We start from the raw sequence: 25,374 nt of genomic DNA on the forward strand, positions 1-25,374 counted from the left end.
AGTGTTGACTAGAAAATTACAGTCTTCAGCAGAGTTCTGGATTGACAAATGGTAGGTTAGCAGTGATAATCTATCTTTCCAATCTACTAACCAGTCTTTTAGTTCTGCTCCTCCCTTCCTGTCCCTCCTTCCCTGTTTGAGGGGACTGGGAACAAGTGGTAATGCAAAATGTTCCTTGAAGCCATTTCCAATTCCCAGGGCCAGGTACAGGAGGACGTTTTAATGGACATTTGTCTTAGCATGTGTTTGCTGGCGTTGTGGCTTTATGAGACTGTGGCACACCTGCCTCTGCTGGGGCCGCTCATTCTCCCAGAGGGAATTGCCGTACATCCATATTGCTGGGTTTACTCTGCCATCAGCCGGAGCACTGGAGATGGAAGGTATCAATACTCAAGAGTATTAAGGTATCTTACAAGATCAGCTGAATGACCTTGAGAACTGGAACAGAAAATGAACTTAAAACAGTTTGTGTGAAAGTCATTTATTTGAGGGCTAATAGAAAAAAGAAAAAACACCCAACCTCTGCTATAAAGTGGATGCTCATTAGTGACTGAGGAGTTGGAGGGTTTTAATCATGCTTTAATCAACTAGTATACGATAAAAACATCAAGCTATGTGAGGCAAGGTATTTCTAGTATAGCTATACAAGTACCATAGGATTATATAAGCCTCTGCTGTGAGAGCTCATCTTGAATGCTATGTACAGTTCTGGTCTGCTACGTATAGAGGCAAAAAAGAATCTCGGCTGGGGCGAGTACAGAGGAGGACTACACTGCTGAGTAGGAGAATGAAGATCTTTTTTTAGGAGGGGCCTAGAAGAGCTACTTTAGCAAAATGAATCCTGAGAGGGGGATATGATTTCCCACTTACATAAATATATGCATATTATTTTCTGTATCTTGCTTCCTTCCCCTGAGCATGGGCTAGGACTATTGAAGATAACTGGTTAATAGTTTGTCAATCAAAAGGAAGTGAGGTTCTGCAGCAGCCATCTAGCTGAGGAGTAGCAAGGGCAGGGAAGTGGTGGAGGTGTCTCGGTTCTCTCCTCCCACCTCACTCCTGGGTGGCCATGGCCACCCAAACCCTGGTATATCACTGCAGCCACTGACACGGGCCATGGAAAACGTGACTCTTCAGAAGCCTCCGGGCTCTTTTGACTGTGCTAATTAAGGAGAATTGAGTGGACTCACAATGCTAATTGGGATTATTGGCAAACAAGCCTGTCTCTTCCTTCCCTTCATCATAAATCTCGCTCTGCTAGTGTCCATGTTATTGGTGTATGGCTTCAGCCATTGTCTGGGCTGAATGTGTATTTGCTCAATTCAAAAGATGCTGGAATACTTTGTAACTAAATCTCTTTGAGGTGAAAATTCCTGCTGCTGCTAATGTTTTGCCTTAAATTAAGTGTAGGAAACAAAAATGAAATTGGGAGGCTGCTGGTTTCAAACAGGCAGGTGCAGGGGCAATTAGGTGAGAACATCATTCTGCATGGCCGAGGGAAGTCCTGGGGTATGCTTTGATGTGCTATGTGCAGGTAGTTTGCCATTTGTGTTGATTCCCATTGTTAACTATGTCTTCACTGTACATTAATTTTAAATTAATTGTTAGTGACTTGCGAGTCGCTGGAGGGGAGATTCCATTTAAGTCAGATCTAGTGTTTAAGATGCATCAGGTGGTTTGTTGGGGTTTTCCCCCCGAAATAAAACTATGAGGAATAATACCTTCTAAGACTTATGGTAAAAAATAAAGGGTGGTCTTGCATGGATCGGAAATGACTGCTCTGCGTGTGTTTGGTAGCTGCTTGCTTTACGCTGTGTGTGCTATGCCTGGCAGCTTGGATGAGTGTGTGTGTGGGCTTCCGTGTTCCAGCGCGATGGGATTGTCCTTTTAGTGCAACGGGTGTGAGAGTGGAAGTTGACGAGTTTGATGTTTTGAATGTTTTGATTCTTAATTCTCGGTGGTATTTGCATTTGCTGTCCAAGATACAGCATAACATCTTGAGGGGGGGAGGAAGATGTACTTTGCTTCCATGTCCTCTTTCGTCATCTTTCCTTTTGCCTTTTTTTTTTTTTTTTTTTTTTTCTAGCCTCGAACTAGCCACTTTGGGGAAGAGCAGCCACCCCATAGGGCTTCTTCCTCACCATGCCCAGCCTCACTGGCTGGAGGAGTTACCTCTCAGGCAGTTGTAGGGCTGTTTAGGTGACTCAGGTGTGAAAGCAAGAGAAATTTCTTATCACTTTTATATAAAAGGCTGACAAAAATGTGAAATGGAGCAGGCTGCCTACTTGCAAAGCCTGTGTTCAGGGAAGGGAGTGGTCTGCAGCATATTATGCATTATAAATATTGGAGTAATGCAGTAAATATCGGTAATCTTATTACAGGAAATGGAAATTCTCTTTAATATATAACCTGTGAGGATGTAAGAGGCGCACAGACCTTCTCTTAGGTTTTTAGTCTGTTTTTCATGTTTACATTTTTACATTTCATTCATATGCGTTTGTTTTTTTCAAAAAAAAGGTGGTTTGAATTGCCAGATGGATTTTTCATGAGGACTGTTACGCATTTTTCTGTTTATTTTATTTGAATACTTAGGTGTCTGTGTTTGGGGGGTGGGGTGTTGTTTGTTTTTAGTTTTTTCCTGTTTATAGTGCATTGATCGTTGTTAAATTCAGCCTCTCTGCCATGCCAAAAGCATGCCTTTGGGAGTGTTTCTAGGCTGCTTGTAGTACTTCTCTTTTTTTCATCATTTGTATATAACTCTTCTTGCAAGTTATTTAAAATAAACTGGACACTTGCAAAGGCATTTTTTAAATTTGTCCCAAACCCTTTGCCCTTTAAAGGGAGGTTTTGTATGAAAAAAATCTCCTGAGCTCCTTTTCTGATGTGATTTTCATTAGGCTCAGCCTGACTGAGCTCAGTGAAGGTCCCACACGAGTCTGTTAGTTCTCATTGGGGTGTATTTTCCAGGGATGGTCCAGGTTATGGTAAAGGCACCTCAAAAGCTGCACTGCAGCAGACAACCATGTGGGGATGCACCAGAAATGGGTTCTTTGCTCTAAGAGTTCATCCTCGGAAAGTTGGCTGAGCAGAGCTGGGTTGCTGGTTTATCTGATGTAGAAATGAAAGATGTGAACATTTGTCATGTCCACTCTGACAGCACCGTTGAGCAATTAAGAGAAAGAAATCTAATTTTTTTGCCATCAGTTTAGCTCTTGGAATTCCCTCATGGCTTATTGTACAAAAGGCTGAAAAATAAGAGTAATAATCCGATTTTTGTCTGTTTCTAGTGTTTTATGTTTTCCATTACAGCCTTGCTGGTGTGCTGCACTGACTTTTTGAACTGCAGGATCAAAAAGTACTCCTCTCTTTTTTTCTTTCTTTTTTTTTTTTTTTTGTGAAGACTGTCTCTGAGAAGGATAAATATTATTGATTGAGGTATTTAATACACTAATGAAACCCACAATTATTGACTATGTAATTAATATACTGTCTAAAAGTAAAGTTTGACAGCGCATATAGAAAAGCTCTATTGACTTGTGCTTCTTTGGCATCGTGCCTTGCAGGTTTTTATTTATAGACATTGAAACACGTTCTTCTTCAAGTAATGATTCAATCCCACTTTCTGCTTGCCACAAGCTAGAAGGCTGCCGTTCTTCTTGCTGACTGTAAGGCTTTCATATTATCTGTGGGGAACTAAAATTTTCAGCATTTAGCTTTGCTAACTCTTGCATTAGATTTTGGAGCTGGAGTGTCCGTGTGTGCAGCAGTGTTTCTTGCGGCTGGGAAACCAGACTTTTTCCAAGCAGCTTTCTGCTTTTTGTAAGCAAGTTTGCAGGCTTGTTTGACTTGCTTTTTTGGTTTTGCTAACCTTGGCGAGCAACGAAAACACGGGAAATTCAAGGGACATCTTGATAGACCTGGGAGGGTACTGTCAGTCAGAGGATAGCCTATCAGTATAGCTGCATTTGTGGTTTTGAAAGCAGCCTCTATGTATCCTTGGGGAGCATATACTCAGCTTTAGGCTCAAGGTGATACATGGTTTTGTTCTAAGCTAAAGTGACCTTTCTTAAGCCTAGAAGTAAGATATAGTCTTCTCCCTGAACTGACAGATGATCTGCAGCCCAGTGTGTGTTCCTGCCTTATTCCAGTGTTCAGCAGTGCTGTGTCCCCATCATTCTGGCTGACCTCAGCATGGTAGCTCATCATATCTCCCTTAGCCTTGCTCATCTCCCACAGCTGGTTCTGCTTGCAGCCCAGCCTTGCATTCTTTCCTGCTGCTTAAGTTGCCATAAACTGTGTTTAAATTGCCAGGAAGCTGAAGATACATTTATAAATGGCTTTAAGTTGTTCATGTGCCCTGTGAAATGTTAAACTTCTTAGCACCAGGTGAAGTTATTTACATCGAACTCAGAAGCTAATAATGAAGGTTTTTTTAGATTTCAAGTGATTTAAAAAAACCTTCCAAATCCCAAGTGTATCAACTATCTGGTAATTGGAGCTTGTGCTGTCATTAAAAATGACAGCTTTCTCCAATAACATTCTTAGTGCTTGTAAAATGCAGCTAACATAACCTATATTTAACTTGTATTAGCTAGAATTTCCTTTCTGTGCTTGCTTACTTTCAGAGCTTTGGTGTAATGCTGAGGTCCTTCTCTGTTCGTGAACCACATTATTTTACCTGGTTGGAGGAATTGAAAGCTTTTAACCAGGGCTGGACAGCCAGCTAGCTCTGTTATGGTTTCCTCGGTAGAAGTTTTTTTTCAGCCAACAAGTAGAAGCCATTCTTTGGGCAGAAATAAACCTTAAATAATAATAACGCATTACAGGCAAGCCCAACTTTGCTGAAGGTTAGCAGAAAGCTCTAATTCCTTAAACCTGCTGAACAAACAAAGCCTTTTTTTTCTTCTCTGTGGTCAGTTAAAAACATTTGCATGTTGAATCGTTAAGGCGCTGTCCCATAATTGAGATGCTGGGTAGCAATCTGCTCCCCTCCTCCGCCTGGAAGTGTTCCACACAGAGCCCTCTAATTAAACAGAAAATGGTTTGTCATGTGTAACTGCCTCTTCTGAATGTAACAAACTCATTTCAAGAGATGCCAACACCATCTTTATAGCTGTTTTAATAATCTTCTCTTGAATCAGAGAGGGCTCTAACCTCGTATTTCACTTCACCAGCTGTTTATTTTGCCTCCCCCCCCCCCCTCCTTGCACTGAGAATGTGCAGACTCTTTTAGTGTGTGTGTGTGGAAATCCTCATTAGAGTACTGAGTTTTAAGTCTGTGAAATAGTCTGTTAGGGCTGCTGCTTTTAAGCATTACTATTTACAGTGGGAGCACGTGCAGGCTTTTAGCTCCGAGCCCTGTCAATCACCTGCCTGTCACACCAGGAGGGAGCCCGAAAAGCTCCACTGCCATCCCCGTTTGCTGGGAAACGAAGGTGTTTAGGCAGTTTCCAAAGCTAACATCTATTTTGCAGACAGATGTGCATGCCACAGCCACCCTCTGCACACGCCTGTAATAGAAACCATTAGCTTCTCCGCCACCCCAGCGCAGAGGAGAGCTGCAGTGTATTCTTAATGCATGAAGTGTGGTCTGGATAGGACACAAATAGTGTAGCAGATTACCAGGTAAAATTGGCTTTTACCTCTCCCCCATCCTTCTCAGACACTTTCCTGCCAAACTTCAGCTTTTAAGTCGGCACTCAAAGAAATTCGCTCTGTAAAAGGCCTCTTGCTGCCTTTTAAATTGGCTAATGTTTGGCAGAAAATCCGAATAGCGGGTACAATTATTTAGTGCCTTCATTACTTACTGCCTGGAGACTTTCTCTGATATTAGTAGCTCCTGTTTATTCAGGGTGTGCTTGTGTCTGCTTCACTTATGCCTGTCTTTTGGATAGGTGAGGACTTGTAGGAGCTCACGGTGACATGCCACAGCCTCATGTCCCAGGAAGGTGCTTTTTCTTAAGATAAATCCCACCCCCTGCTCTGAGAACAAAGACCCTCCCTCGCCATAACGGCTTACTGCATGGTAGCACTGGTTAGAAGATGAGGAGCAGTGTTCTTCCTACAAGCCATGTTGTTGACATCTAGCTGGGATGTGAAAATCACTTCGAGGTTTATATCTCCAAATATTGCAAGCCTGATGCCACCATCTTCAAAAAGGGAAGGAGCAGCAAGCCGACTCCTGTCAGTTTGTTAGAGCATATTTATAACTCAAATGCTAATTCCTGCTCTTGACTCATAATAGCTTCTGAATTCTGAACCTTTAAATTCCGAATCTCGTGTTTTGAGGTTAATCCATTCAGATAGATTGGGAAGCAGAATTTATAATTTAGAGAAGTAATGTCAGTCCTTCTTTGCTTCAGTCAGTTATTTCGTGTTGGCAATAGGTCCCACCAGCAAGCCAATACTTGACCCTTCCTTATAGACTAGTCAAAACCAACGAATTCATTTTATCTGACTTGATACTGCAGTTTCCTTTGTACTCCTATACCTTGGCCTGTAAGCTTAAGAGTCGTAATAACTAGCTGTCAGTGTACTTGCCTGATTCTGATTTAACTCATTCAGCTTATTGTGAGCCTTAACCTATTTTTTGTGCTGCCTCCAAGTGCACAGCTTCTGCAAAGAGATTAATAAGACAAAAAAATAAATCTTAATTTTCAGATCTCTCCCATGAAGCGATATAGACTTACAGGGTTTGAAGAAAGGACCAGCATTAATATACCACCCATTGGTGGACATGGCCTTTAGCATCAGTCTTTAAGCGAGCCCTTGCAGTAGGAAGCCTGTATCCACCGCAGCTCTTGCTGATGCTACAGCTCCAGGAGCTGCCTTCACCTTGTAGAAAGCTTTGCTTGACTTGCACTCATTATACTTTAGTCTTGTATCGGATAGTGGAGAAGGCATGCTCATTACTAAGCAAGATTTCAGGAAAAGGGTAGCGTTTTTTTTTCTTTTTAAGAAAAAGAGTTACTCTATTTTGGTTAGGATTTTAACTACCATGTTTGGAAACATACAAAAAGATAAAGCAATGAATGTGAATTTCTTTTTGAAACTTTACAAATTAGTTTCTGATGTGGTGGGGTGTTTTTTTCCCAGGTAACAAAACTGGTAAAAGATCACAGTGTTTTAATGATCCCTGTTAGTGTCATTTCCTATGACTAATGAGATGTCATCTGGTGTTAATGACTGGTCTGGTCCCCAAGCAGCAACCCATTCGCGTGCTTTGCTTCCTATTCTTTGAGCAGTTTGAGGACATTTGGTGTATCAGGGCAGGAGATGCGCTGTGTCTCCTTTCCCAGTTCAGGGTTCTTGTTGAATTTGCCAAACCTAAGGTGGATGATTTAGTATTCCTTCTAAGGGGTGCTCCTGAAAATAAACTTTAGACTCTGCTTAAACACCTTTAGTTTATTGTGGTGGGTGCTAAGTGCTTGCAGGGGGGGCATTCATCCCAGCTGTAGCTTGCAGAACATAGGATGCCAGCTGTGTGTGACTGTACCCATAAATCCCCTTTCCAGGAGTTCCTGGCTGTACACTTTGTAAGCAGGCTTGTAGCAAACACCTTGTGATACATATTCATTATTTCAGCTTTGCTTAATGCATAAGGCTTGCAGGGAGGAGGGGGGAGAAGGAAGTGGCTTTTCTCACCAATTTATGTTTCTTGAGCTAATCTACCTCCCCTCCTTGGCACAGTTAACTTTTAGTTGTAATATTTTGTATCTCACAGAAGCAAGTTTTAATTGCACTACAGAAGTCCCTTTCTGCCAATAGTTCATTAGACTTCATCAATGTTCCAACTGAAGAATAGTCTCTCTGGATTAGCATCATATTCCAACACACTCTTGTTGGATTGCTGTCAGGCGAATTGATAAAAGAATACCTCAGGATTGAGCCAAAAAGTACTGGGGATGAGATACAACAATCTACAGGCTTCCAGACAAATGAGCAAAAACCAGGGAAAGCCATAATTCTGCATTCAGGACATCACGGGCCTGGCAGGAGCTTTGGAAAGTCTAGATTAAAATGTAGCTATTTTTCTTCTGGAAATAGGAAGAAGGGATTTGGTGCTAGTCAGAAGCAAAGCCTACCTGATTCAGGCAGGAAGCTAAATTCACTCCAACAGTTTCTCTCAGATCCGGAGAGCAGCCGCAGTGCCTAATCAATAGGCAGAATCCAGAGGTGCTGGCAGAAACATCTCTAATATGCCCGCAGTAATTAACTCTGAATTATCAGGTGTATATTTTGAAACCTAAATGGTCACCCTAGGATTTAGCAAACAGTTTTGTGCAGCTAAGTGTTGCCTGGGCTCTTCCCCTCCATAAAGCTGTTAGTGACCCCAGTTTGCATCAGCGGGGCAAGTGAGCTCTGTGCTGCTGCTAAAGCTGGAGGTGATCCGGCAGCGCAGCCACTGGAATAACCCTTGGAAATAGGGTTTAGGCTATAAACCTTGTTTCAGCTATCTCATAAGAGCTGTTCATCCTGGGAGATAAGTCATTGTGCGCCTGTCTTTAAAAATGACTGGCTCAGCTATTGTCTGCATAAAATCACCTTTGTTTATAGTGCATTTTCTAATGGCTCAGCCAGCAGAGTAAAATTTAAATAAGTAATTATCGTGCAGAAGGTGCACGCTAAATGGAATGATTTCCCTGGCTGCTCTGCCCTTTTGGCTGCACTCTGAGCACAAGACAACTCCCTCGGTAATCAGGTGGATTCAAACAGGCAGATTTTGCCAGCTTGTGCACCTTTGCTCTAGGAGCACTTTTGCTGCTCAAGATCAGCCTAGGCACACTTAAATCACCTAAATTATTGGTACAACCCAAGAAAAACACTGGCTTAGAGTTTGGGGATCTTGGTTTGGGGGTTTTTTATAATTTATTTTGGGGGTGGGGAGATTTTGTGGGGTTCTTTTTTTGGTTGGTTTGGTTGGTTTTTAACTCAGAATGGCAAGAAGTGCAGAACTTGGGCTTGGATTTTTATTCCAATAACTTAATGCAGGGGTTTTAACTCTGTGTCCGTCCAAAAACTGGCCCTTCGGAAAGCCACCGGCACTTCTTCCGGAACCAGCAGGTGGAGCTTGAAGAATAGCATCAATTTCCAACCCCATTTATGCTAGAGCCCATTGAGTGGGAGCTATCTGTGCTGAAATCCTGATTGAATAAAAATTGTTCATTATGCAAACTGTCTGGTTCAGTACACAGAGGCAGCCCCCAGGCACAGACCCCAAGTAGCTGCTTTCTCTTTCCCCAGATTAAAACATATGAACTGCTTTGATGTAATCTTATAACAAAGCCTAATGGAAATTTTATATCCTCTGAAGTTGACTGCCATTTCTCATTGCCCTGCTTCCTCTGTCCTATTAATACTCCAAACCAGGGAGTGGTAGCTGAACTTGCGCTCTTTTCTCTTTTTGCTCACAAATACGGTATGCTTCCCATCCATGTTTAAGTTTTTATTTATGTTTAAATACTGTTAGATTACATTACAGTATGTTTAATCCCTTGTTTTTTCCATAGCTATTTATCATTTTAATGGAATGCAGGAGAATATTACATTGTGCAATGTGTTTAAATTGATAAATTGTATTAGAAAAATATTGGATAGGATTTTTAATGGTAAGTGGGGCTTTAGTAGATATATTTTCTCATTAGTAGACTAACTGCACACAGACTGCATGAGGCTGGAATGTTAAGGATTTTGGGATAAGCTATATTTATGACTTATTTGACTAATTAAGGCACAATTTTATCGTAAAGTTTTTCCCAGACTTTGCTGAGCAGGATGAAGGAGGAAAACTTGCCCCAGTGCAGTTACTCTACAACATCAGTTGCCATAACAACTTCATGCAATACTATATTTTTACTTGAAATTCCTTTTAAGACTCAGTTGCTGTAATAATTTGTTTCAGCTGCTAAAAGGCATGTTTCTCTTTGTGGTGGTTTCAAGGCTCTCATTACAGTAACAAAAAAGTGGTTGTGTTAATATAGACTCTTTTCATTTCAACATATGCAAAAGTTCAATAGACTCCAAAAATAGAATTAAAGGGTGGAGGTGATGAATCTGCTATAAAATCTCTTCCAGTCTTTACGAAAGAGGAATGGGCTTAGCTGGTGAAGGTGAACTTTATTAACAGCCTTAAGGAGAGATGCTGCTGCTACCTGGTACCCATAATTATTGCACCCTGTGGGAATCTAAAAATGCAACTTCACACTATATCCTGCTGCCAGACCCATGCCACTTAGCTTCAGCGAGGGACAGTGGGCCTGTTTGCTCTCCAAAAGAGTTGAGGCATCAGCCAGTCATCTTTCCAGCGATGCGATTGTTATTTGGGCACAGCTGGCCCTGAAGTCTTTGTTCTGAAGGAGAACAGCAGAATGGAGCTTCGGCTTCTGCTAATGTATCTGCTCCTTTAATTCATTAAATAATCACCTCACACTGAATGTATATTGTCTAGGTTTTGGCCACGGGCATACTGGGAGTGTAAAAACAATTTTCAGGCAGCCTGGAGTGTCGTCTGATTTCTGATACTGACGTTAATTTAGTGGAAGGCAAGGAGTGCATGATAAGAAAGTTGCTTGCTTTTATTTTTAACCCTTTCCCATAGCTTTGTTGACTGTTGCTTTCTTCCAGGAACACGCTGTGCTGTAGCTGCCCTTGCCCGTTAAGCCAGCATTGCACTGTTATAAATCCCCCATCTGGCTTTTGGCATCTCATGGTTGAAGCAGCAATTCCTCAAACAAGTTCTTGTTCTAGTTCAGCATATGGACCCTGTTTCTACTGGTGCCAGGCAAACAACAAAGTTTTAAGCTATTTGGTTAATTGAGGCAGTCAAAATACGGCTGCTTTTTCATCATCTCGAGGCATCTCAGGTCCATGGAGCATGATGAGGAGATGTCCCGGTGGCTTCCCCAGGTGTTTCTTCTCCCAGGGATGATGCGGAGGCGGGAGGGGAATCTGCTGTCTCCAAAGCTGTCTGTCTGTGGAGCTGAGCTGGCAATTTGATTTTGATGTTAGAAGGATTGCAGCCTTTCTCATAAAGCCCTTCTGTAGTGGGGTTTTGCTGTAGAAGGTGATGAAACTGCTTTTGATCCAGGGCAGAACCAGTTCATTTGCTTTCTGGAGTGGGGGTGGAAGGGTGCAGAGAGCCTAAGCCCACCTTTACTCCTTGGCTCCAGAGTGTGGAGAGGAGGCAGCCTCGCTTCAGGAAGGAGAGAACACCGAACCTCTTAAAATCTGGATGGATCCCACCCCTCCATCTCTTTGACACAATTCTGAACTCTGGTCTGCCATTTTACAGGTCTCCAGCTGAATCGTAGTCTTCCGATACACATATGACTCTGCTTTTTTTCTGCACTGTGGCCTTTTTTCTCCCCCTTTTCTAATCCTGGTTCTCTGTGTTGAACTGAAAGGGTTAAAATGGCCATATCTTGCATCCGTTCTCTCTGGCCAATTCCAGCCACGACCCTTGGATTTATAATAACAGCGGAGATGATGGTCATTTAATGCAGCCCCCTGCCTGCAGCAAAATCTTCATCAAGGTTTTCCTGCAGCCTCCCTCAGGCAGCTCATCTCGTTGCTTAATTGTCTTTATGCTTTCTCACAGCTTCATATTTTAACTGTATTCCCCTCAAACTGCAACTGCGGTTTGGTAGCGTGGCTCAGGAGAGTGACCCCTTTACAACTTGGTGTCTGTCAGCCCTGGCTGTGAAATTTGGGTTGGGCAAATTATTTTGGGTGAGTAGAGATGATAGAAAAGGGCATGTCTCACCATGAAAGATGAATCATTCCTTTGCCTTTTACTCCTTGTTGTAGTAACATTATTCCTGAGGAATTTTTTGCTATTTATGTGATTGTCAAATGCGATTCCATCAGAATTACAAAGGAATTCAGCACGAATTAGTGGCCACTTAACGTTATAGAAAGCTGCGATGTAAATGTACTCCATGATCTCATCTACAACTCGGTCCTTAGCGGATGCTTCGAGGTAGATTTTTTTTTCTAAAGTGGTCATAAATTGCAACCAGTCATTGGACTCCCTCCAGTCCTAGAGCAATTACTGGGCCAGTTCAGCTGAAGGGTTTGATCAGGTGTTTTACTAGCAGGATTTTATTTCACTAAATGAACATCTCCTGAAGAACTGGGAATGTAATATTTACACGTTAAAGTGCTGCTGTAATGGCACTGCATTTAACTTCACTAGGAGACCAGGAATCCCGTGGTAAAATGCCTGATAACTGCTGCATTTACCCAGGGAATGAATTTATAGCAGTTGAATTCCTCCGGCAGAACAAAGGGCTGTATTATGAAAGCACCCTCTTCTCTCTAACAAAAGCTTTAAGCCAGCCCCGTTCTTGCTCTAGGAGACGGTGCGGTATTGCTTTACATCATTGCGGTGGTTGCCTTGCCCGACTGCCTGGAAATATTTTGGATAAGTAAAAAGAGGGGCTGGGCGGGGGGAGGTTTATCCTTCTGTTTTACCCTCCAGAGATTGCATATGGCTTAATCTCTTTTGGAAATTCTGGGAGAGGTTCTCCACAGAAAGCGGCTATTACATGTGAGCTCAGTACATGGAGTGGCAATGTAGGTGGGACTCAAATCCACCTACTTCAGTACCCATCCTCCTGGTGAGCAGGAATGCCCGTGAAGCAGCTGCAGAGGTTTCCAAAGATCATCCCTCACCCGTGGACCATTCCGTCCTCCCTTTCCATGGCAGGGGCTTGGGACGAGCACGCTCGCACCCCAGCGCCGTGCTATCTTTACCCCTGGCTTGCATTAGCTACCTCTGTATATATAACTTGTGTTTAGCTATGCGGTTTCCCTTTCCCTCTCTTTTCTTCCATTGGTATTAATAGTAGCTAATTATTGCTTTTACTATTAGGTCATGTGTTGTAAATACACTAAATGCGGTACGCATCCTGTGCGTGCCGGCTTGTGTGCTAATGCCTGGATTCTGCCTCTTAACATGCAGCTTAATTGCCTACTTGCACGGCGCTGCCTGACATGCTATTTTTTGGGATAATTGCTCCCAAAGTCTCAGCATTTTAATGTAGTCTGTATTACATGGTCTAGCTAAAAATTGTTCAAAAAAACCCTTGGGTCCCATCCCAGAAGAAATCACATCTTCCTGGGAAAAGCAGAGAGCTCTTCCTCCTCTCCTCTTCCCGCAGCTCGCTGTGCTGGAATTACTGGGGTTGCAGAATATCCCCTCGGAGCAGAGCCCTGCAGCAGCCCCAGCCAGCGCTCTGCTGCCTGCATCCATGGGTGGCTGTGAGATGAGTCAGTGACAACCTGGTCACTAGTGAAAAATCTTTTAATTATTTAAGTGGTGGTAAATGCTTGCTCTTATTGGTATGGGCATAAACTGTAGCTTTGCTAATTTTCCTCTTTAATCTCTCCTGGAAGAGCTGAGCGCCTGCTCTCCTTGGCGTTGTGTTTCCCTAAAGAAAGACGCTTTGAAGAAGTCAGCTCCCTGCTCAGGATGCTGATGTGAATGGGTCCCTCGGCAAACAAGTTTCAGGCTTTTACCCTAAAAGCACTTGTGGTTTATTTGTGAGCATAATGTCAAGGCAGCCTAATGGGAGATATGTGCCCCGTTCAGTTTTAAACCACGCAGCACTGTAAGCTTCCCAGGTGTGATGTTAGTGCTGATTTTGCCTTTTTCTCCACTTTCCATCTGGGAGAAGGAATAAAGCAGAGCCCTGCTCTGCCTTTCGCAAGGAGACTGTCTCCTCTACTGACAGCTCCAAAAGAAACGTTCCCTTGGCTCTTTATAGGACCTTTAGCTTCCCTCTCTCAGGCCAATAATGCAGAGACTGCTCCTTTGCAAAGCAAATGCTTTTTGCATAGATGTGTTCACTTCATCAACAGCTGACTATGGTATAAGCAAGATGTACACGCTTAGCTGGATTGCTGCAGAAGAGCTAATTTTCCTCCCTTTCCCACTCTTTGGGGCAGGGCAGAACATACGTACTGTTACCTGTTAATTCTTCTGTGGAGCATTAGGACTAATAAAAACTTTTCAGGGTTTCTGATGTGAGAAGCAGCTGATGTTGTATGCTAAGAAACAAAGACTGGTTTAAAACAAACAAACAAAAAAAATTTTCCAGTGATAACAATGGTGAAAAAGCTTGTGACCCCCTCCGATGGCAGGTGACACTCTTCTTTGCTTGACTAATTGCATTGGGTCTGCATACCTAGGTGGTAATGAAGGACTTGAGCGCTGGTGTACCCCTTAAATAACAGAACATTGAAGTGTCATTGCTTTCATGTTTGTCTACTTGCTTCTAATTATTGAAGACAGCTAACTTTAAAGCATAGGCCATTTCCTCCCCTTCCTGCAGTGGGGTCATAACAGCTTGTTTATATACTCCTAAGCTGGTTTGCTGCAACAGATTGTGACTTTAAATAGAAGGTTGCTAAGAGTGAGGTAAGGGTGCCAGGAGAAATGAGCTTTCTCAAAACAAGTCACTTGGTATTTAGGGGAGATGGGAACAGCAGGCAAAAAAGCATCAGTGGAGAGGTGAAGGATGGGCGGCTATCGTCGGCGGTTGGTGTAACAAGTTATAAATATATATATATATGTAGGTATATATGTTCTTTTAGAAAGCAGAGGGTAGTGTGATTGAGCCAGCCGTGTCCTGGGGAAACCTCTCCCAGGATTTTCCTGGACCATCTCACGAGACTGCACCATTACTAGTTAGTTATTCATCCTCGGCAAATGCCAATAGCTCCTGTTTGGCATTGGGCTGAATATCAAAAAAGTTGATTCATTGACTTAAAAAACAAAACAAAACCTACACTGGACAAATGCTAGAAAATATGTGTTGGTAAAAAGGTGGACTGAGTGATGAATATATTTTCTCTCTCTTCTTTCTCTGACTCATGGCCCTAGCTTAGCGCAGATTTTATTATCTTATCAAACAATTAATTACCTACATCATTTAATTTCATACATATACAGTTTGAGATTGTTGTTTTTGTATTCAAATGCCTCTTATCCTCTCCCCAGTAGACTGGTGCTGCTAAATAGATGGGATTATTTTCTTGGTGGCCACACCAGATTTACTTATATTGCTAAGCCTGCTCTAGGAGTTGGGGTGAAGGCAACTATCAGGCTGTCAAATTTAGCTTTACCCCCTTGGATTTAGTCCCTGGCAGGCTTCTGCTAAAGTCCTGGAAGGAAAAATGCATTAGATGAGCCTTAGCATGATTTTTCCATGGCTTTGACTTTAATCAAAGTACGGATTTGATATTGTTTTATCATTAGAATCTGTTGACTGAATGTCAATGTAAAGCAATTCCCCACTGCCTGGTGCAGAGACGCATCCCGTGTGTTTAGGTAAATCCCAGACTGAGAGAATGGAACAGCAGAAAGGGTGGAAATTAGCCTCTGAGGCTTGCAAATGCACTGCAGGCTGCTGTCTTTCTGCGTTTCAAGGACCTTAAGTTCAATTGAAAGGCTGCTATTCTGCTTATCCATAATGGGCAAACTAATCAATTAAAATGGTCCGTTCTTAAGCCATTGCAGGAGGGAAGGCTTGCTTCGAATAACAGCCTTACAAGGTCTGAAGGATGCGAGTTAAACATAACAGCCTTTTATCTCCAAATCTGCAAAATCAAGGCAGTGTGTTTTACCCAGGTACCTGGGAGCACAGGGAAGAGAAATTCTCGGGAAGCTCTTTAGTAGGTTACTAAAGAGTGGTTTTGCATAAGACTGTGGAGCTGGTTTTCTCTGAAGACCAATTTATACAAGCCCCAGTGACTGCAGTGAGCTTGTAACTCCCAAACCTCAGGGCTGCGGCTCAGCATCCTAACAGGAGATGCTGCGGGGACCACGAGGAGAGCTGAAGGAGGGTCAGCCGCACACACCAGACCTGTTATACCTGAGGATGGAAGCCTGAGTGTTTAAAAGCTTCTGTGTCTGTGTTTTCTATAACGTTGGCGGATGAGATCCACTCTGGGTGTATGTGTTTGGATTTTAAAGAGCTTTGTTTTCCAGGTCAGTGCGGTGCCTAACTCAGACCCAACTTCCTTGTGAATGAAAAATATAAAAAAAATGTAGAGTAAGGCCGTCTGTGGGCTGCTCTGGTTTAGGCTGTTAGGGTATGCTGACTGCAGCAGCATCCTCCGGGTAAGTATAGCGCTGAGCTCCTAAGCCTGCAGGTAACCCCCCTGCCTGGCCGAAATCCGCTGCACGACAGACGGCAATTTTCTTTGCTTGCAGGCAGGACGAGGTCAGAGTGTTCTGTCGTTGGGACTGCTATAAATCGAGAGTAATTGGGCTGGAATTGGTGGTTGCAGTGATGCAAGAATTGGTGTAAGGCAGAGGTGAAGCCAGAACCTAATGACAGCTTCTGCCTGCTCGCTGAATTCTGCATAGAGATCAGCACTTCCAGCAACAAAAGAAAGTAGGTCAGTGCCAGGTCCCCCTCCCCGCCTGCGCGCTGGAAGCACATGTGTTGGATTACACGCCTGCAGATTGAAGCAAGAGCGACCGTGATGGGTTTTTTTTTTCCTTTGGGAAGGTGCATGTAAAAGCAATTTGGTGCTTTACGGCGTGCTGGCACAGTCGCTCTCACCATGCGGTTTTTCTTGGGAGCTGCTGCAACTCCGGTGCTTGGGGACCGGGGGGACCTGTTTGCATGTTAATATTGCAGGAGGGGAGCTGCCCCTGTTCCCCGGCAGCCTGTCCGTGGATTGGGGAAAGATGCGAGGCCAGCAGCAGCACCCAGATGTGCTCCTGGTCCCTGCCCATCCCCTGGTTCCATGCCTTGCCTTGCTGCAGCTGCGCAACTCTAGTTCTACTTGAACGATTACCCAAGACGTTAATTGGGACTCCTGCTATGATTAAAAAGAAATTTCAGATTAAGCCCGCCATGCTGTATAGCTCAGGAAGAAAACATCTCTTTATAAACACAGCAGGAACATGGGGACTCCATTATTACTATTTTCTTTTAACTTTGAAGAAACTGGCTCTCACTGCTGTTTTGACCACAAGGAGACAAGTGCGCTAGTCACTCCACTATGGTCAAAGCTAAGCGGAAGGGATGCTTGCAGGGAGGTAAAATTGCAGGGTGTTTTTTCCATCTTTTTTTCTTTCCTTAATGTGATAATCATAATGGATTTATCTCTGTAGACTTCAGTTCCTGTCTATGCGGGTCTCCGCAGGCTCTGCTGCTCTTGGGCAGAGCTCAGAGGAACTTGTAGGTTGTAGAAGGCAGGCAAGTGGGTAAGTACGGTCCCAGCTCCGAGGAGCAGAATACGGTATTTAGCATATTTAACTTGTTACACCACCTTTGCAGTATTGTAGTTGGCCAGCTCTGAAAGCATCATCAGCTTGCTGCGTCCCTGGGGAAAGTCCTTAGGTGAGCAGCGTTGGGTTGTTGGTCCCACACTGTTAATTGGAAGGACACTGATGACCAGGTGAAGTGCTCCAAGACTCACCGTGGCCTCTTAAACTCTCAAATATTTGCCCTGGTTATTTTCAGTTTGGAAGGCTGTAATGTAATTTGCAGGTGAAATCCAGCCCTCCTCCACCAGACGCTGCCTTCTGATGGAGAGTATCATCTGAGGCTGCCTTCTCCTCCAACGAAGCCTTCTGCGTGCCGTGTTTTAGGCAGGACCCGCTGTAAATCCTGTTCAGCTGAGTTCCTATGCAGCAGGGGCACAGAGAGCCTCATGCTGCCCATCACGCAGCAGGGGACCAACTCCAGCCCTTCCGCAGCACCAGGAGATAACCGGCTATGTTCAATAGCCAGAGCATGAAACACCACGGGTCAGCAGCATCCTGGCCCTGCCTGTACTCTGTGCTGGACTCGCTGAGTCGGTAGGCGAAGGCAATGGTAGATTATCCCCCGCTCCCTCCTCTTTTTTTTCCTTTAAACTTACCTTCTGGTGTTCCAGCCAAAGCAGCATGAGGTGAGTAAACTCTGCTGCTCAAAATAAGAGTGGATAAGCTCAGTTTACTTGCATTTATTCATGACTTCACCACTCCGCTGGGGCCTGAAAATCAGAGCCAAAAGGAACTGCAGTGAAAATTGGCCTACATGCAATGGCTTTAAATAATCTGCCCTTTTGCTCTAGTTCTGTGTTGAGATGTGCTGGAAGCCTGAGGAGCTGGGATCTGCCTTGATGTAAGAGCTGCTTTTTGTTTTCTTGCCCTGGTGTTTGAAGCTGTTGTTGGTTTTTCTGTATATAGTGTGACTTGGGGGAAGTTACGCAGCGGGGGAAAAGAAAAAAAATGTGTTGGAGAATTGCTGTATTTAGGGCATGACTCGAAATTATATCAGAATCAGCACAATGAATTAGCTTTTATTTCCAAAGATGTGAAAAAATAAGAGAAAATAGAAATAAAGTGATTAGCATATGTCACAAATATTGACACCCAGGGACAGGATATTATATTGGTCTAAAACCCATAGTTCCACTGGAAGGAGAATGGTTCATGTTAATAGTGAATTCTTGTTTGCACTTGCAGTTGTGCAGGCTGTTAAGGCAAATATGATTCCCAGATGACGTGTGGTACATGCATGTGCCTGACACTTGCACCAGCCAGGGAAGAAGTCACGCAAGCCATTGGAGAGCCGAGTGCGCGGGATGAGGCTCAGCTTCAGCATCCGAGCAGAAATAGATCCATCTGCAAACCAGGTCATCACTGCTCTTGCGCTTTTTCTCTTGGGCCCCCTTGAATCACATCATGATTTCTTCCCCCCTCCAGCTCCCTGCAGCTGGGATTACTTTTCACGTACTTTGCTCACATAATTGCCTCTAATAATTTCTCAGCTGGCTTTCCTTCATTCTGGAGTCAAATATTACCACCTTTCCCTTTTTTTTTTTTTTCCCCCTTGACGAGGCTGCATGTACCCGCTCCAGCCTGCATGTATGCTCTCCTTCCTGCTGGTCCTGCCTCTCCCGCGCCTGTGCCTCATCTCTCACTGTTTTAATCTTGAGAGTTTCCCATCTCCCTTCCTGGAGATGCACCCAGTTGAGGGTGTGGGGGCTTCCTTCGCCCTCTGTGCTGCACAGATCACTCATGCAGGTGTCCTTGGCCGGTCCCAGTGCTGCTCCCCACCCAGCACGCTCGGGCTCTGCAGGGAAGAGGCTGCTGCAGGGAAGATGGAGTGTCGCAGAAAGAGACACTGTCAGGCAGGGCTGCTCCGTGTGTCTCTGCTCTCTGGATGCCGGCACCAACGTTTCAGGGCAGTGCTGTGCTGCCAGCAGTGCTCACAGCGTGTGTGGAGGAAGATTTTGGAGGTTTCCCATGTTTGCTCTATGGAAAACCCTTCCAGCCGCCCAGAGAACCCGGTGGTTGGGGTCCTGCCGTGCCAACTGAAGCACTAGCAAGTCGAGGCAGGCTGTTAGCATCCTGCGGTATATTTAGTTCAGGTTTAACGGGGGTTCCATATGTGTGTGTTCTCTTGTTTCCTTTTGCTTTCTACGTGCTAAGTAGATGCAAGGAAGAGTCAAAAAGTCTTCCCGCGATGGCATGAATGCGGTTTCACTGCTCTGTGTGCCGCTCTCCTTCGTGGGGCTGCTTCCTCGAGCCGTGCCTTTAGAAAAGCAGTAGTGTAAGAGCTGGAGAGGAGCAAGTGTCCCAGTATCTCCTTCTATCAGGAGCCCCTGAAAACATGGTGAAGCCTCTCCAGGGGTTCTCCTGGAGGACAGGACACACAGCGCTGTGAGATAGTACCCTGCAGGCAGCTGCCGCTGGGTTTTGCAGCCTTTGCAGGACCTTTTGTCGGGGTATGTGCCAAAAGGGTTACTCTGCTTTTCCTTTTAACTTATTATTTTTTTAATTTTTTGTATTTCAGAATGAGATTAAGGCATAAGTTGAAAATAATACGGATACTCTGTGAACTCCTAGGAGGGTTAAACAGGGCTTATTCTGAGGGCATGAGGGCATGCAAGGCAGTTCCATGAGACAGCCCACCCAGAAATGCTTCTTTACAGAAGACCTGTGAGAAGCTAAGACCTTTGATTACAGGGTATTTTAGCTGTAGAAGGATTGACTGAGGGAATAACTATGAAAACCTTTTCCAGGGAGAGCAATTTGTATGCACTATTGAGAAATCAGGTCTGAGAGTAGTTTCACTAGGTCTGTAGGAAAAAAAAAACCAACAACCAAGTCACGCTGGTAGGCTTGAAGTGGAGGTGTTAAATCTCAGCTGCGAGGTGAGGAAGGTGCAGCACAAACTCCAGTGCTGAGGATGCTGCGGTACCTGCCCACAGGAACCGGGGGGGTGGAGGGGAATCAAATGAAACTGGTGCAGCTCAAATTGAAGCAAACAAAATCCATCTCTGGGGATGGCAACCCTTGTTGGGAGTAGGATCTGCTTCTCTGGGAAATAAAGTGTATGGATGTGGGAAAGAAATGGAAACCTTTCCAGGCAAGTCAGCCAATAGCTAAGAGTTTTGTTATTCTGTAACAGCCTTGGAAATATGCAGTCTGTCATAGGAACAATTTTGTATTTTAATAGAAGTGGTTTGCTTTTGACCCTGCATGGCAGAGCAGCCTCTGAAAAAGCAGGAGGTGAGCTTTTACTGTTTCCATCTGATTTTGCTTTTCCTCCCTCTCAATTTTTTTTTTTTCCGACATCTGTGCCCTGGGCAGGTTTCGGGCAGGTGTCTGCAGGCAGGTACAATGCTCAGCGCAGGTGCAGGCAGCCTCACAGGGTGTAGCAGGACATGGTTTGGGTAAGATGGAGGTGGCAGACACCGATGCTATGCCCAGAGATGTGCTGGTGGCCAAAACTTTATTGTTAATCACAATTTGGTATTTAGGTAGCAGCAGGGTGCCTCTGTAAGTGCTGGCTGTAAGTACAAAATAGTCCCTGTCTCCTGGAGCTTCCCAGTACCAGCAATGCCTTTCGTTCCCAAGGGAGATCCAGGATTGGGTTGCAAACACTGACTTCTGCCTGGACCCAGGGTCGCTTTTCCTGGGTGATGACCCAGGTCTTTTCATCTGAACAAGATGTGTAACTTTAAACCCATGATTTAGCATCACCCTTTCGCAGGAAAAGGCAGAATTCAAAGCATCTGGCGGGCACTATAGCGTTTTGTGAGGAGGAGACCGCAAACAAATGGAGAGAAGAAATGGAAAAGAGAAGGGAAGTTCTGAGTAATTTTATGAAGTGCTTTTACAAAGCGGATGGCAAACAATGTGTGCCTGACCCTCTGCCTGTCTGCAGCACAAGGGCTTTGACAACTGACTCCCTGAGAGCAGGGAGTGCAGCAAGCTGTCCATAAATCAAAAGCACCAAGACTATCAAATTTGTTTATTACTTGGGGTTGTGCCGCTCTGTTCGAGTCATGTACTATTTTGTTTCGTTTCTTCTAGCTATGTTCCTGGGGAAAAAAAAAAAAAAAGATTTGTTGGAACATAACTGTACCGTTCCCTTTATCCTTTGATTTTTTTTTTTATTTTTTTTTAATTCTTTTTTTTCCAGAAGATAGCGAGCAAGCTCCGCTGTGGTGGAGCTGGTGCTGTTAATGTTCTGCAGCAGGAGTGAAATAGCCTGGAGATGTGCAGCGAGAGCAGGGGTGTGTGCCCTAAATAGGAGGGTTAAACAGGGTTTATTCGGAGGAAAGCAGTAATTGCAGCTTGCGTGAAGCAGTAATATTCTTTTGTGCATTATTTACCCAGGAACATCTGCTAATACATATACATTCTCCGGTGCGTGTAAACAAGTTGTGCAGGAAGAGGATTAGGAGATTTATAAAAAAATTAGAAGCAAGTTAAAAGGGCAATTAGAAGAGCAGAAAGAGATATTGAGCAGTGAATTAGGGAGGATATTTTAACACACAATCAGAGCTTCCCGAGACACATTCAGAACAGAGAGAAGGTAAAAGAGAAAATTGGCCAATTACGAAATGATAGTGGGGAATTGGTGACATGAGAGAAGGTAATGGCTGATTTGTTAAACAGTTATTTTGATTCTGTTTTCACAAAGGAGGAAGAGGATGGAGGGCAGCTCCGGAAAGGACTTGGGTGGTGGGGATGAGGGTGGGGATATGCCTGCAGAGGGGTAAGGATGCATCTGCAGAGCAACTGGGCATGGAGATAATTTCCCCCATATTCATGGGGTGGGGGAAAAAGTGGATTTGAGTGAGCGGCTCCTTACAGCAATGTGTGGTAACTCGTGCTTTTGTTTGCCTAATTGGCCGCTTTTGAGCGGGGGCCAGGGACTGAGGTAGCCACTGAGATGAAAGCTCCTTCTCCCCTTTGAAGGCCTTTTCTCCAGGAGAGGGGAGGACAGAGTGTATTGGGAGACAGCGAGCTGCATGGGAACTCTGGAGGGATGCTGCTCCTGGGGCTGCTTTTGTGTGGGTAGAGAGGTGGTTTGGCTCGCCAGCGATGCTAGCGTGATACCTTCCCAAAAACACACGCTGCAAATCGTGAGCACCGCTGCACTCCTCTGTGTCGTTTCCATAGCTGCTTTCACTTCCATCTGTAACCCACAAACTCCAATGCAGTTGGCAATCCAAGAGCATCCCTGTATCCGCTGTTCCCGTCGGCATCGTCTGGTGTAGGTGATGCCGTGTTTTGCCAAAGCAGTCGTGAGCTCAGGGGCTGCTGGATGTACTAAGGGAGAGAAGAGGGCTGGTGGAACAGAGGAGCGATGTCAACCAACAGGACTCAAGGAGATAGTAAGCGATGGAAAGGGAAATATTCTTGGTCATGAAAGGGATCTTGGGAGGCGTTCCCAGGGATGTGGTTGAAGCTAAGACATGGAAAGCATACAGAGACGGAGGATTTAGGGAAGGGTGAACTTGAAGGACCACAGAAAGCGTTATTTAGCTTATGGGAAGTGTGAGGCAATGCTTTTGTTCTTCTCTGTCCCTCTGAAGGGGGGTACGTTTCGCACAGCAACTTTCTGAGATGAAGGAAATAATTTGGAATTGGTGCGGGGGGGGACACAAGTGTTGTCTGGGAAGCACTGGGGAATATAGGAGAAGCTGCAAACTCGTGCTCTTGGTTGAGACTGATAAACTAAAAATTTATTCTCAATATCCAAGCAGAGTTTGGTTTTCATCCTGCCTGGGAGGATAAAAGAGATGCGGTGTCGTATGGTTTGTGTTTTCAAAGCATGTCTGAAAAGCTCTGTATTAGCAATTACGGGATGAAACCGTGGAGAAGTGGTACAATGGAGAGAAAATTGGCTCTGACTCAAGAAACGGGATTCTGCCACCAGGGGTGAGTTTCCAGCAGCACAGTCTGGGGTCTTTTCTGGGTTCTCTGGCATTTTTTATTTTTTATTTTTTTTTAATGGAAAGGATTTGCATGAACAGCCCAAAGTTAGAGCATTACGCTCAATGATGTAAAGAAGGGGAAAGCAGCCGCAGTGATAGAAACTCCTCTCGCCTGCTGAAGCGGTGCATGGTGCAGGTGGCAGACCGGGAAATGCTAAAGGAACGGGAAACCGATGAGCAAATAAATGCTCAAGTGACACGCTTCCCAAGGGAGGTGTTCAGAGCTCGCAGCCCAGCTGTAGGGAGCTATTGGAAGCGTCTAACCACATCGGCAACAGGCAGCCTGTCTGCCCGCACTCCAGAGAGGGGACTCGATGCGTGTCCGAAGTTGAGCCTTGTGGTGGTGAGTGGCACCAGTTCGTGGCTGGTCCCCCGTCGCTGGGAAGGGGTATGTTGGCACAGCCGGGGGTGCCCAGGCAGAGCTGTAGAGTACGGAGGGGATTAGGTTTATAGAATCACAGAGTCATTTGGGTTGGAAAAGATCTCTGCAATCATCAAGTCCAACTGTTAACGCAGCACTGCCAAGCCCACCACTAAACCACTACCAAGTGCCACAGCTACACGGCTTTTAAACACCCCCAGGGATGGTGATGCCACCACTCCCCCGGGCAGCCTGTCCCGCTGCTTTTGACAACCCTTTCAGTGAAGCCATTTTTCCCAATATCCCATCTAAACCTCCCCTGGCACAGTTTGAGGCCGTTTCCTCTTGTCCCATCACTTGTTACTTGGGAGAAGAGACCAACCCCCACCTCGCTACAGCCCCCTTGCAGGTTAGTGTAGATAGTGATCAGGTCCCCCCTGAGCCCCCTTTTCTCCAGGCTGACACCCCCCCCTCCCCCCAGCTCCCCCAGCCGCCCCCCATCAGCCTTGTGCCCCAGCCCCTTCCCCAGCCCCCTGCCCGGCTCTGGACACGCTCCAGCCCCCCAGTGTCTTTCTTGCAGTGAGGGACCCAAAACCGACCCCAGGATTCGAGGTGGGGGCTCACCAGCGTACAGGGGGACGGTCACTGCCCTGCTCCCGCTGGCCACACCGTTTCTGGCACAAGCCAGGATGCTCTCAGCCTCCTCGGCCACCTGGGCACACTGGGGGCTCATCTCCAGCGGCTGCCGCCTGACAGCCCCAGGCCCTTTCCCACCGGGCGGCTTTCCAGGCACGGTGCCCCCAGCCTGCGGGGGCTGCTGTGACCCCGGTGTGGGACCCAGCACTGAGCTTTGGTGAACCTCATGCAGTTGGCCTTGGCCATCAACCCAGCCTGTCCAAATAAGAGCACAAGGACCACTGCCCAGCATTGCCTCAAAGTGGCTGCAGTGCTTACCACCACCTCGGAGGTTCAGCCCTTTACCCCAGGGACCTCCCTGTCAAACCTTTGGTGCCTGGGCGTGATTCTAATTAAATCTCAAATTTCCCCACCTTACCTCCAGCCTGAGCCAGGCTGTCTCTGGCAAGGCATGGTGATACCTGTGTCTGCTCTACTGGAGAGATGTGTGCTTGGGGGTTGTGGGAGTGCTGCTTTGGAGAAGAGGGGATTTATGCCAGTCCTCAGAGCAACATTCAAAATGCATGAAGACATGCTGTATGAAGGGATTGGGGAAAATACACACAAGAGTGAACCAAGGGCCGTGGCAGAGCTGAACCATGCAGATGGGAAGTTAGTTTTTGAGGCTAAGTGTCAGAGCATGCCATAAAAATTTAGTTTATCCTCAAAGAGCTGTAGTTGTGGAGGATAGATGGGTGCAGGGAGGGACAGCAGCTAAGGGAAAGGCAGGAGGAACATCAGAAACCTCTAGTCCCTGTGTCCCAGTTTTGGCTGGGATACAGTTAATTTTCTTCCTAGTTGCTGGTGCAGAGCCGTGTTTTGGATTTCGGATGGGAAGAGTGTTGCTAACACTGATGTTGTGGTTGTTGCCAAGCAGTGTTTACACCAAGTCAGGGACTTCGCAGCTTCTCACGGCACCCCACCGGCCAGCAGGCTGGGGGGCACAGGGAGCTGGGAGGGGACATGGCTGGGACAGCTGACCCCAACTGACCCAAGGGATATTCCATACCATATGATGTCATGTTTGGTATATAAACTCGGCAGAAAGCTGGCCAGGAGCTGCTGCTCAGGAACTGGCTGCGCATCAGTTGGTGGGT

This window comes from Falco cherrug, chromosome 1, assembly GCF_023634085.1.
Source record: "Falco cherrug isolate bFalChe1 chromosome 1, bFalChe1.pri, whole genome shotgun sequence".
NCBI lineage: Eukaryota > Metazoa > Chordata > Aves > Falconiformes > Falconidae > Falco > Falco cherrug.